General features: G+C 35.8%; 1 long non-coding RNA gene across 1 annotated transcript; it reads left to right on the forward strand.

The window, feature by feature from the left end:
- The first annotated feature begins 526 nt into the window (after positions 1–526).
- Positions 527–2470, forward strand: LOC137739368 (uncharacterized). The gene is made up of 5 exons (XR_011069092.2): positions 527–1347; positions 1680–1724; positions 1839–1920; positions 2012–2080; positions 2159–2470. It is a non-coding gene; the product is annotated as an uncharacterized LOC137739368 (long non-coding RNA).
- Positions 2471–13862: the final 11392 nt, after the last annotated feature.

Raw genomic sequence — 13862 nt, forward strand, 5'->3', positions numbered from 1 at the left:
AATTGCGATTTGGTATTTCAAATTTTCATTTTTGTCGTGTGTTTCTAATTTTGTTTTATTTGTTTTTACGTATTAATATGTGTCATTGGTTAAATTAATTGGTAAAAATGTTAATAAGGCAAATGCAATTGAGAATGGATTCAATTGTTGTGATTACCAGCTAGTTTCAGCTTAAATTTTTTGGTTTTGGAATTTGATTTATTTGCCGGTTACTAAACCTATCTAATTATCAATTGGTAGGTAGAGAAGTTCATGCGATAATATGTAGTTTTGGAAGATACAAACATTTAGTTTTGGTTTTATTGATATTTCCATGACTCCATTGGAAATTAGCCAAATTACCATGTGTATTTGGTTAGATTGCCCAATCACATGGTGTTTTTTTCCATGATGATATCGGTTTTGGAACATTGTTCTGTGTATTTTTTCTTTCAACAGAATAACATTTTTCAGGAACCATAAACAATGATTCTCATCAACCATCCTAGTGTCCTTAAATCACATTGTTCCTTTGTTAGTAATCATAATTTGTGGGTTGTCATGTCGTTCATGGTTAGGGATTCTTGTCTTCACATTTTGAAGGCAGCATATCCGGATGGTTTTGAGAAAGATGTTATAGCCACTGTATTACATGAGATTTTGAAGGGTTTAAAGTATCTTCATCATCATGGTCATATTCATCGAGATGTCAAAGTATGTTAACGTTCCACATCGTTCAAATATTTTTATGCTGCAACATATTCCTAGCTGGACAAATGAAGCAATTGTTTTTAGTTGTATTGTCTTCAACTTGTTATGTTTTTTGTGGTATAGTATCTAGTTTTAATGACAATGTCATTTGGTTGTCTATGTACTGCATTCACAATTGAAATCTTATATCTCAAGGTAGTTGCTAAGCTTTTTCCAACTTATATTTCTTGCCACTCTTTAAGACTTTTCATCCAAACCTTCTGATGATCATTTTAAACTGGAACACAGTTGTCCAATATTAACTTAGTTACTTGAGTAATGTCAAACATGTCAAACAAAGCCTTTCCAATAGTTGAAAGTACATTCTTGATCTTTCTAACCCCATATTCAGTAGGATAGTGTTTGAACTCTTACACATAATTATTTAACTACTTTATCATTTTGTGGTGCATATTTTCTATATACCATAATAAACTTAGACATCTAGTCGCAGTAATTATTGGTTTTTTAGTGCATCTATAATAAACTTGGGAACCTAGCTCATTTTCTCTTCTTTGACTTGTAAATACTTCTTATAGGCTGGAAATATTCTCATTGGCTCACACGGTGCCATCAAGCTTGGAGACTTCAGTGTTTCTACTTACCTTTTTTATTCAGGTGATAAGCAGCGTATGAAAAATACATTTGTAGGAACGCTTTGCTGTTATACTTGTTTTTGCTACTTTATGGGTTTGTCTAGTTCTTAATTGTTTAAACTCTTGACATGCCATATAATTTTGGGGGGCTATCGAAAAGCCTTGGTGCACCAGTGGTAAATCAGTAGGAGAAGAACATACATCAATTAACTCCTATTATAGTTTATATTGTTTCAAAACATTTAACAAAGAAACTTAGTTTTGACCATCTGAACAACATAAGCTTGATTCCTTATTCTTATTTTCTTATTGCTTTGTGTTGTAATCAACAGTTTTTGTATCTTTGTCTTGTAGAATGACACCAGAGGTTATGGAGCAATTACATGATTATGATTTCAAGTCAATTTGTTATCTATTTAAACTGATTGCTAGTCATACTCTTTTATTCCTTTTTAAGAAAAACAAAATTCTTATGCAGCATGGAGTTAAAGTTTGGTTGTCATTTCCATGCAGGGCGGATATTTGGTCTTTTGGTATAACTGCATTGGAGCTTGCCCATGGTCATGCTCTTTTCTCAAAGTATCCTCCAATGAAGGTGCATATTAAATGATACTGTATCATTATGTGAGCATCTTTTAGACCATAATTATTTCATAAAATTTAATGCAAATCTCATATTTTTCTAGGTACTGCTGATGACCTTGCAAAATACGCCACCTAGCCATGATTATGAAAGGGATAAGAAGTTTTCAAAGGTATATCTCAAAAATTTAAATTGAGTTTTGCTTTGAGATTGTAGATTTCATAAGAAAATGCTTTTTCTTTTTCTTCAGTCTTTTAAGCAGATGATTGCTAGTTGCTTGGTAAAGGATCCTTCAAAACAACCTTCTGCCATGAAGTTATTGAAACATTCCTTCTTCAAGCAAGCTCAGTCAAATGATTATATCTCACGAACACTTCTGGCGGGGCTACTTGCTCTTGGTGATCGCATCAAGGAATTAAAGGTAGCAATTCATACGTGTCTTCTAACACATATTCATCTACACGCTATAGTGATGGGTTTTATCTTTTATGTACTTAAAATCACATATTTATCCTATGACAAAGATATGAAGAGTATATGCTTGCATAAAAGAAGATGCCAGATGGACAAATGAAGTAACTATCACAAGCAAAAATCTTCTATCTTTAATCAATAAGAACGTTATTGATATTTGATAAAACAAAATTGGCATTGTGAATATATTGTTTTGTTTTCTTGCTTTTATTAAGAATACTGAACAAATGTCACTTAAAATCATGCATTCAATAAATTTTTATTACCGCAAGTAAATTGGTTTGCAGTATAAAAGTCAGCAAATTTATCTTTTCATAATTTACAATAAAACAATCAATGGAATGGATTTCAAATTTAGAATTTCCTTTAATAATATGAACCAATTAATTCCCCATTAGGGCAAAACAACATCCAACTAGAAAAAAATCTGATTTATTAACAATGAAACAAAATAAAACAAATAATCCACTTTGGTAGACAATTTGCAAAACTCTGAAACCAGTTCCAAATTGTTGATAGTATTCATTACTAGAGATATTAACAAATAACAAAATTATTGGTTTGAATCAAAATAAACCAATATTAGATAGAGTTTGATAGAATATGTAGTATCAATTCTCAGCAAATTTCAATTGGGTTAGGTTTGCAATAATATATTATCAAGTCAAATTTGAAATCATATATATAAAGATAACAGATGAACCTTTCTTCAATCAATGATTAAATATTATAAAAAGAAAAACATGATGTGTCTTGCAAACAAGCCGTCCAAAAAAAATATAAAAATTTTACAAGACGTATACAATTGCGGAAGTGTAAACGGAAATTGACACATCCCGACCCGGATTGTCCACTAGGACTCCGAATTGAGATGTGTTGGCCAACACCTGGAAGGTGACGAATCCATAAAGTGTGGTGATGTGGAATATGTGAATAAATTTAAACCTAAAATGCCTAAACACGAGAGTGCGCTGTGAGCGGGAATGACCCCATTTCACACGTGACGTCAGAGCACAAGTAAAGTACAGTAGAGTGGATTGAAAATCATACCGTCGAAGGTAATCTTCAATACCAAGACTTGCCACGAATCCTCGTCGATACGAAAACTCTGCTACTAGACCCTGGAGGGATAAAAAACAAGAGTGAGTGAGCCTGAATATAAAGCTTTAATAAAGACCTTTTAAACGATATAACCCCTCACTGTAATACCTGTATAGGTTCCAGGAAATCATACTACATATAAGTATGAAATCAAATGTAAATCAATAGTAAATCCAAGAATATTCAAAATCACTAAATATCGGCAACAATAATATAAATCAAGTGCTCATCAATCTATGGTAACCCACGAGTCGGAGTTGCCTAACGCAACCTGTACGACTCATAAATCAATCCCTGATAACACTTGAGTTGGAGTTGCCTAATGCAACCTGTACGACTCATAGGCAACCTGTACGACAGTGTCGGAGTTGCACAAAACAATAATATAGTATCGGCCTAACTCAATCATTTCAAATAATACTATAAACTCACATGAACTTACTTGTACGTCCCGCGTTCACCTTAGCACTTCAAGGCACTCAGAACAATTATATATAGGTAATATGCATATGGTTATACCATAATGCAATCTAAAACTCAACCATATCATAACATTTTAGAATATACAAATATCTATATGACATGGCACAAAATGCATAAATCAATTTAAAAAAGTTTTGTGGAACTATCAATGATATACATACGATAAAAGGAAAAGACCCACTCACCTGGAGTCCACACTACAACTCCCTAGCACGCATACCTAGGCGTCACGAACGATCGTCGCCTAAAACAATTATCAAATCATGTCTCAAAATTCTTATCAATAAAATACGTAACTTACATAAAACACATCCCTCAAGGACGTTCTACAATGATTTGAGACCCATTGACCAAAAGTCAACTATCAGTCAAAGATCGACGGTAGGGTCCACAACTTTACGTAACCCAATCCTGAAGATCCGCATCACAGATTTTCGATCCGTAACTTCCAAAGATCCACATTATATTTTTAAAGCATCAAACTAAAATTTCATTACGATCCAACGGTTGGATCTCCACCAATTGCAAATTCAAGTGGCGGTTAACGTTTTATTTTATGAACTAACAAATCTAATTCGGAAAGATCCATGCGTTGGATTCCCGATCCGCAAGTTCTTTTGATCTTCATATATTACGTATTATGATGTATCAAAGTTTGGTGACGATCCAACGGTCGAATCGTCGATTGATATTTTTACCAAGTAACATATCATAATGAATTCAAGACATATAATTAAGCCTAAAAATAGTATCGACGGTCTTCTGGCCATGCGCCACCGTGGATGGCGATGGGCCGCCCCAACTCGTCGGAAAATCAACTATTTCTAAAAATTCTCAAACTTCACATAAATAAAGATCTTAGTGAGTAGATTAACTTTCATACCTGTGGCTAAGCCCAATTTGGCCGGGAAAAGCCTCAAATCGCCATGAACTCGCCGAAACCCTAGAATTTGGGTGTTCTTGATTCGATCAATTTGCAACACCACCGCCCCTAAAACTGTTTGGGCTTTGTTCCTAACGTCTAGAAAAGTGTTTTGGTGGTGGTGATTGAAGGTAAATGTTTCAGAAATGGGTGGATCACTGCCTAGTCACCCACAAAGCCGTGTGTCATCCTTCACGAAATGGAAACTAAGACTCTCTGTTTTTGGGCTGAGATGGTGGATGGGAGGTCACATGAGTGATTTGCAAGTGATGGGTGGTGGTGATCAACAAGAAAAATGACGGAAATTCACTGGATTTGGAATCGGGTCGAAACTTGGTTGTGCACGGGTTGAAAGGGAAGGGTTCATGATTTGGTGCCTTTCACTCCTCTCTCCCTTCTTCCCTTCTCTTCGTCTTATTGGTCCACTCACCTCCTCTTTCTCTGGTTCGTCCGCCTCCCATCAAATGGGAGCTTCCTCCCCCACGACACTTTCCCTCACTTCTGCTTGGTTACCCTTCCACCATGGTGGGAAATTTATAAATAATTTATATCTAAACTTTAAATTACTAATTTCAAATGTCCTTAACTATACCGATATAATCTGGACTCACAAACGGCATTCGCCTATGCGCTCGTACTAATGAGTACTACTCAAATACGCTAAAAGAATAAGTCATACATTTCTCTAGACGATGGTTAACTGAAGTTAAAGTCCTTACCTCTAGAGGCATTTTCGTCAATTCTCTCGATTAAAATAAATAAAAATGTAATTTTAGGGTCGGGTTGTCACAATCTACCCAGCTTAAAAAAATTTCATCCTCGAAATTTTAAATCATTTTCTAACTATAATGTATTCCAGAAGATAAGTGTATATTAACTTTGGGTCGAACCCAAACCATAAATAACTAATTAAATAAGTAAATTCAGATACTAATGTAGAATGACCCTCTTGATTACTTGCTTAACAACCCAATGAATAAGTTATTGGTATTACGGTCTGTAGCTCACAATATCGAAAATTCACTGTTGTCTTGATAAGCAAGTTACAATTCTCGAGGATGCAATATTACCATCATGCCCTCCATTGAGAAATACACATACATCATCTGGTTAGCGCCTCGACCGTGCTCACGTACTACCCTCTCGGGCAACATTGTCCGTATCATAAAATATTCTATATCGCAATCTCAATCATTCAAATACCTGTCCACAATACTCTTATGTAAATCACATACTGCGCATAAAATATTTACACCATATCTTAAATGATACCATGCTCAAAACTAGAAATGTAACCGCAGTCATACATAACTCTAACAAAGGTAAGCGTCTATCAATCATGCATTGTACGTAAATCTTTGTATGTTGGCTCCAATGGTACCATAACTAAACCAATATTGTAACCGTAGTTACAAGAAACTAAAATAAAGATAATGATATGTTGCAACCATGCTAATTGTAGGACCAACAAAATGCAACACATCCACAAAGGTCTGAGTAGTTCATTTAAGACAAATCGTTAGTCTGAGGGTGAAATATGATGTTGAACACAATCTAGTACTCATAACCTTCAAAAAGACTTCCCAAAGCTTGGAAGTGAACCATGTAACACGGTGAAATATAAATACATCAAGACGATAATCTATTCGGGTTTCTGTTTGCCTGAACTTGTATAGAAGTTTAGAAGTAGCTCTCTCATAATACCATCATCCTCCTAAAGCAACCAAGTAAAAACTATGGTTGTCCACGAAGTTAGGACTGTATATCCTCAAATGTCCTCTTAACTCTAACCAAGGGCGGGGTGAGCCTAGAATGAGGATTCTCTTCAACACATCAAATGGAGCCTCGATTTTTAATTCCTATCCTATCTCCACATTTGATCATATCACAGACGAGGACATTTAGATTATGGTGTGCGGAGAAGTTAACAACAGCCCATTTTTCTATCTTAGTTGGCTTCCAATTTGAATAAAGCTACTGAAACACCACATGAGTGTAACATTGGTCAAGCATCATAATTATTGATTTTTCACATTCTCTACCCGTATAAAATACCTCATACCGAGAGTATACAATGACATTTCCCAACTCCATTTATATACATGAAGTGATTATAACTATTCAATCGATTTCTTGATATCTTGCAAGTAACGTCAAAACAATACCTGTGAACTCCAACTGACATAGGATAGGACAGGCCGAAAATGTTCAAGTATACATAATTCTTTTGCTGCATTAAATAGTAATACATTTGTACAATTGGGATAATACATGATAGGGCAATCGTAGAAGTTGATTTAGTTCTTCCATCATCACTATCAGAAATCTTAGCTTATCTCAACTGAAAATGTATTTGAGAAATCTAAGGTTGGTAAAGGTTCTAGACATGTTCTCACCGAGAAGTGTCATCCGATGTTTCAAATGAAAATAATAACACTTGATTCTAGTAAAAAATAGGATGGTTCATTTCGAACGGTTTTAACCGTCAGAAAGCATAAGCAATTCTTCATCATGCTGACTCAGTACAGTCGAAATATCTAGAGAACACGTCATCATGGATTTTGAAATAATCAATATCATCGAAAAATGTAAAGAAAAGGTAAGGCGAGACAATAGTTCATTGTTAGAAACTTTATTCATAATTAACATTCCAAACCAAACTAATTTTCCTCGATCGACAAGTGAAGAAAAACACTATAGTCGAAAAATCAATAACCATTTGTCAATAAGGTCGACAAGACCAAAGTTTGTCTCGAATTTCACAACACTATGTGAGAATTCCAACTTTCTTCCACCATTACCCTTTTTGGAGAAAAGAAAAGAATATCATTTACGTAAATCACATTTCCCAGGTAAAGTACCAATTTACACAAAGGTAATATTTGAGGAATTTGATGTGAAGCTAACTTTTGATGATTGAAGAATTTAATCTCGTTACTAGAGTAGATGAGATAGTCATCTACAAGACTATTATGAATTCGTTAAAGTACACAACGAAACTCGATTTACAATGGTTGGTCGATTAGACCATCAACTCAAAATAGGGGAGAACAATTTCTAATTGTCATCCAAGGGAGTTGCTAAAATCTAGGCACGATCCTGAAGCTCAATCTTTCACCTTCGCAGATAAGTTTGAGATTTCCAAGGTAAATTGTTTAATAACTAAGTTCTTTCAATGAAGTAGGACTTGTTCGAAAAGTCATAAGGAAAACTGATATAAGAGTTGTTCGATAAGAAATAGGGAGAATAAATGTGATGTTAATAAGGTGGATCAACAATGTACTCTACTTCTCGCATTTGGTGGATTCCTAAGTAAAAATTTGAGAATGGATGCCAAAGGTAAACATCCTCAAAACGTATTATACTACTAACCAACTTTACAACATGAACTAAAAAGTCTTCTCAATTTTCTCGACACTTAAATCACTCCAATAGAGATATCATCTCGTCTTTCGATTCTACTGTCTACCTGTGGAAGTGATCAAGGGTGGCCAATCGAAGAAGTTTTAATTACCTAAATAGGTAATATGGTTAACAAACCGTGAGTTTACTATCTAAATACAAAGTGCCCCTAACTTTCCTAAATTTAGTTTCTTAGGCTCCAGCAGTAACTGTTAGTCAGTCTATTGGTAAAGAATTGGTTCCACAATTCTAAGGAAAATACTTACTACTTCGAAAATTTCTACTGACCGTAGACATAACAATTCTTACTCTCGTGTCAATGCTCATCAAAATGACAGTTATAGCACCAAAAGTAACGTGGAAAATTAGTATTGGTTGGAGTGTTCTACAGTCGAAAAATAGAATTTTCTAGTAATCTACTTTAGAACGGACCTAAACGGAAGTTGATATTCCCCCTGAAGATCCGGAATGATCACTAGCGTGTTTGGAAAAAATTGTGCTATCAGGGACCAAAAGTGATTATCCTAAGATGCTCTTTCGTCGAGTGCTACCCCTATAGTACTACATTGTCACTTGGACTTTTCTGAAAATTTTGACGAAAACTAAAACTTCGTAAAGATTCTAGTAAGTGAAACATTAACGGGTGCTTCCAAGGAATCAAGACTATCAATGGTTTCCTAACTCGAAAAGATTGGAAAAATGACTAGATAGTAGTGGAATTGATAGGAAATTCTCCTCCAAGATACACAACTATCAATACAGTAGCCCTGCTTCAGGGCCATCAACTTATCCCAAATCTACCTCGTTCATTGGCAGGGAAATTCTTCCCTTATAATTTAGAGGCATTCACCAAAATGATCTTCTAAAACGTCGACAAGCCGACAAAACTGCCCAAACTTAGGAAAACTAACACATTTTTTGTATTCGACGAGGTGGCAAGATTCGAAAATCCGATTCAAGAATTAAGAATGCTTACGTCATGTGTGTGATGAACAAAATACTGCCCAACTTATGCTCTGATACCAAACTGACACATCCCGACCCAGATTGTCCACTAGAACTCCGAATTGAGATGTGTTGGCCGACACCTAGAAGGTGACAAGGCCATAAAGTGTGATGATGTGGAATATGTGAATAAATTTAAACCTAAAAGTGCCTAAACACGGGAGTTTGCAGTGAGCGGGAATGACCCCATTTCACACGTGACATTAGAGCATAAGTAAAGTACTGTAGAGTTGAAAATCATACCGTCGAAGGTAATCTTCAATACCAAGACTTGCTATGAATCCTTGTCGATACAAAAACTCTGCTACTAGAACCTGGAGGGATAAAAAACAAGAGTGATTGGCCCTGAATATAAAGCTTTAATAAAGACCTCAGTGAGTGGAGCAACTTTCATACCTGTGGCCAAGCCCAATTTTGCTAGGAAAAGCCTCAAATCGCCATGAACTCACCGGAACCCTAGAAATTGGGTGCTCCTGATTCGATCAATCTGCAATACCACTGCCCCTAAAACTATTTGGGCTTTGTTCCTGACCTCTAGAGAAGTGTTTTGGTGGTGGTGATTGAAGGTAAGTGTTTCAGAAATGGGTGGATCGCCACCTAGTCACCCATGAAGCCGTGCGTCGGCCTTCACAAAATTGAAACTAAGACTCTCTGTTTTTGGGCTAAGATGGTGGATGGGAGGTCACATGAGTGATTTGCACATGATGGATGGTGGTGATCAACAAGAAAAATGGCAGAAATTCGCCGGATTTGGAATCGTGTCGAAACTCGATTGTGCATGGGTTGAAAGGGAATGGTTCATGATCCGGTGCCTCTCACTCCTCTCTCCTTTCTTCCCTTCTCTTCCTCCCGTTGGTCCACTCACCTCCTCCTTCTCTGGTTCGTCCGCCTCCCATCAGATGGAAGGTTTCTCCCTTGTGGCACCTTTCCTCACTTCTGCTTGGTTACCTTTCCCCCCTGGTGGGAAATTTTTAAATAATTTATATCTAAACTTTAAATTACTAATTTCAAACGTCCATAACTATACTGATATAATCCGGACTCGCAAACGGTTTTTGCCTATATGCTCGTACTAACGAGTACTACTCAAATACGCTAAAAGAATAAGTCATACGTTTCTCTAGACGATGGTCAACGAAAGTTAAAGTCCTTACCTCTAGAGAAATTTTTGTCAATTCCTTCGATTAAAATAAATAAAAAATATAATTTCAAGGAGATTGTCACAGAAACGAAGACATTTAAAAATCTCAGTAAGGAGAAGAAACAATTCCCTTTTTTAGTAAAATACCGCACAAAAACAATGCCCTAGATTTTTATTTGTTTTTCATTATATTATAAAGATTGTTGAGCATTCACCAGTGAATGATATACGCCATTTAACAATTCTAAATTGAAAACACATTTTTAATTGGTTCTCCCAAAACAACTCACAAGTCACATGTTCCGGATATTCAAAAAGTAGAAGACAACCAATGATAAGCAAAATTTTGTAAGCAATTACGTTTAATCCGAGCCCTAAGCTGCTTGTGTGGCTTTGATACCCATATGTAAGAAATTTCTGAAATCATAAGAACAACAATAAGACAATAGGATAACGGATTTGATAAACCAAAATTACAATAAATATGTCTTACATTTAGAATACGTAAGACATGGCTTTTGTGGATGATAAATAAGTCTTCTACTTTCAGCAAGCAGAAGTATTCTAGCAATAATAGGGTTTACTCGAAATGGAATGTGTATGTTGTGAAAGTAAGGACTGCTTATATATAGCGAATGACTCCTACTAGTCCAGCTTATTATTGATTAATAGGGATTTTGTCAAATTATAGGATAACAATAGTCCTAATTGAGATTGATTTTTTGTCTAACCAAAAAAAGCCTCTTGATTAGTTGCACATAATAAGGACTCCAAATCCTTTTCTTTTTTGAACAAACAAAATTATGTATACTAAGGAGGAGAGAGTGGGTTTAGCCTCACAATGAGTTAGCAATAATGTGGTTCAAATTCGCTTTTGGCGAGAATCGAACCTAAGACCTCCCACTTACAAATGAAGAGGAATATCACTAGACCGTAAGTTAATTGATTGCCAATAAATCAATAAATCATATTCGTTGATACTCACAACCTTACAGAAGTCTCCAATTTCTAAAGATTTGGACATCAAAGCCCTTGCCGAGAACACCAAAGGATTTAGTGGTGCGGATATAACATAAATATGCCAGTATGTTTGCAAATATTTGATTAGAGAGAATATTGAAAGAGAGAGGATGGGAAACAAGAATAAAAATCCATGCCTAGGTGCTAGGCAGCTGGCCACCAACCCGATTAGTCCCTAGGCGTTTAAAAATTAAGAAAATGCACCTAGGCCCGCCTAACCCGACTAAACCCGCCTAGGTGATGACTCTAACTTAGATATAAAGTCAATAACTTTCATTTTGCATTTTAATTTTTCAATAAAATGTAAGAGAATACTTGGATGAACACTCATTATATGTTTGTTCCCCATGTTTTCAATATGTTTAATACTTTATAACTTATATGTTATTTTATTTTGCAATTTATGTATCTCAATATAATTATGTGTCTTTTAAGTATAATAGCACTTATTTGTACAATATGTAATAAATTTACTTAAATCCATCTAGGCACTAGGCCTCAACCCGCCGTCCGACTAGTGCCTAACGTCTTTTAGAACCTTGGATGCTAGTGATGAAGTAGCAGAGATCAAATTTTGAGGAATCGATGAAGAATGCTAGTACGAGTGTTAACAATGATGATATCTGCAAGTATCATGCATTTACGCAGACATTGCAGCAGTCAAGAGGGTTTGGAACGGAGTTCAGGTTCACAGATTGTGTTTCTGGTTAAGGCGTTGCTTACAACTCTTTTGCAACAGTTGTTTCTAGGGCTGAAGAAGAAGATCCTTACAATTAGTATACTTTCATGATGTGTTAGAATTGCAGAAGTTCCTGTGTTTATTATCAAATGTTTTACGAAAAAAGAATGATTGATTAATTAGTACCTTTAGGGCGTGTTTGTTTGCCCTCGTTAAAGTTCACTGGATTGGACTACTTTGCTAAGACTATTAATCCTGTGTGTGGTGCAAGCTGGGCTAAACTTAAATGGGATTAAGTCGGACTCGTTTTGACTAAGAGCTTCGCTAAGTCGTCCTAGTGAGACCCTCCAAAAACCACGGGATTGCTAATCCCATCTCCAACATCGTTTGCACACCTTTGTCGTCTGCAACTCCTACTCCCTTACCCTTGTCTAGATCTGAAACCCACCCCTCACCCACTGCCTAAATCTCAAAATCCAACATCTAAAATTCCCCCAAAAGCACATGCAGACGAATCTCCCAAATAAATTCAAAACAAAATCCAACATCTAAAATTCCCCCAAAGGCACATGCAGACGAATCTCCTAAACAAATTCAAAACAAAAACACAAAATCACCAGAAAATCCCGAGATTTTCCGAGAAAATTAGAGGAGGGGTTGGGTTGTGAGCTCTGATGAATCCTCTGCATAAGGAAAAAAGGGAGAGGTTAGGGAGAGAGTGGACGGTGGAAAAGAAGGGATGAGAGGGAGATGGACGGAGGAAAATATAGAGATGTATACGGAGAGTGGAAGAGAATTCTAGAAAATGGTGAACCAGATGAAAAGAGGGAGAGGGGAGGGAGAGAGTAGCGGAGGAAAGAGGAATGGGTTAGAGTGGTATGCTTGGAAAAAAAATACTGGCCATTAGATAGGTATTTATAGAAACAAATAAAATGATAGATTAATAATAAAATATTAATAAATAGAGATTAAATAATATAGTATCTAAATTTAATAGTTATTCTGCTTCTTAGTCCGACATTGCACCAAACGCTTCACTAAGTCAGTCCAACTTAGTCTAGTCTAAGCTAGTCCAGCTTAGTCCTAGAAGCTAGTCTAGTCTGAGATAGTCCGGTGCAACAAACGCACCCTTAATCTAATATTACATTAATGCTTGAAAGGATTATTTACATGAATACATTCAATTCGATCAAGATCGTCACAAAAGGCCATGTATAGAGCAATAAAAACAATAACATTTTGAGACAATTTGCTAGTTACATGCTTACAACAGGTTCACAAGAATCACGACTAGATTTGTGACTTTACCTTCCCGAAGGGATGACATCAAGCCAGTTGTTAACTTTGCAAACGAGTTCTTGTGTGAGAACCTCCGGAGCAGATGGGGGCAAAAATACAAGTATGTATCTACATGGTTATGTCTGCAAATTTGCACATACGAACTAATTAAAACTTGAAAATATTTATAGAAAATAACAGGTGAAGAAATATACAAAAATATTTAGAGAAGCTTCCCCTTGTCCTCCGATTTCTCCCATGCCACCCATTTTTACTGTAAAATAAGTTCTTATTAACTAATGTAAATTACACTGACTCAATTTAATTGTCGCTTTTCCTTTTTCCCTGCTCCTTTTCCTCCACTTGTTCCCATCTTCTCCAAAATACAATACTGATTTTCCACTTCTAAATTAGTAATCATCACCAAAGGAAGAAACTATGAACAATGT

The sequence above is a fragment of the Pyrus communis genome, chromosome 9 (assembly GCF_041283825.1).
Source record: "Pyrus communis isolate YQ-2024b chromosome 9, ASM4128382v1, whole genome shotgun sequence".
Taxonomy (NCBI): Eukaryota; Viridiplantae; Streptophyta; class Magnoliopsida; order Rosales; family Rosaceae; genus Pyrus; species Pyrus communis.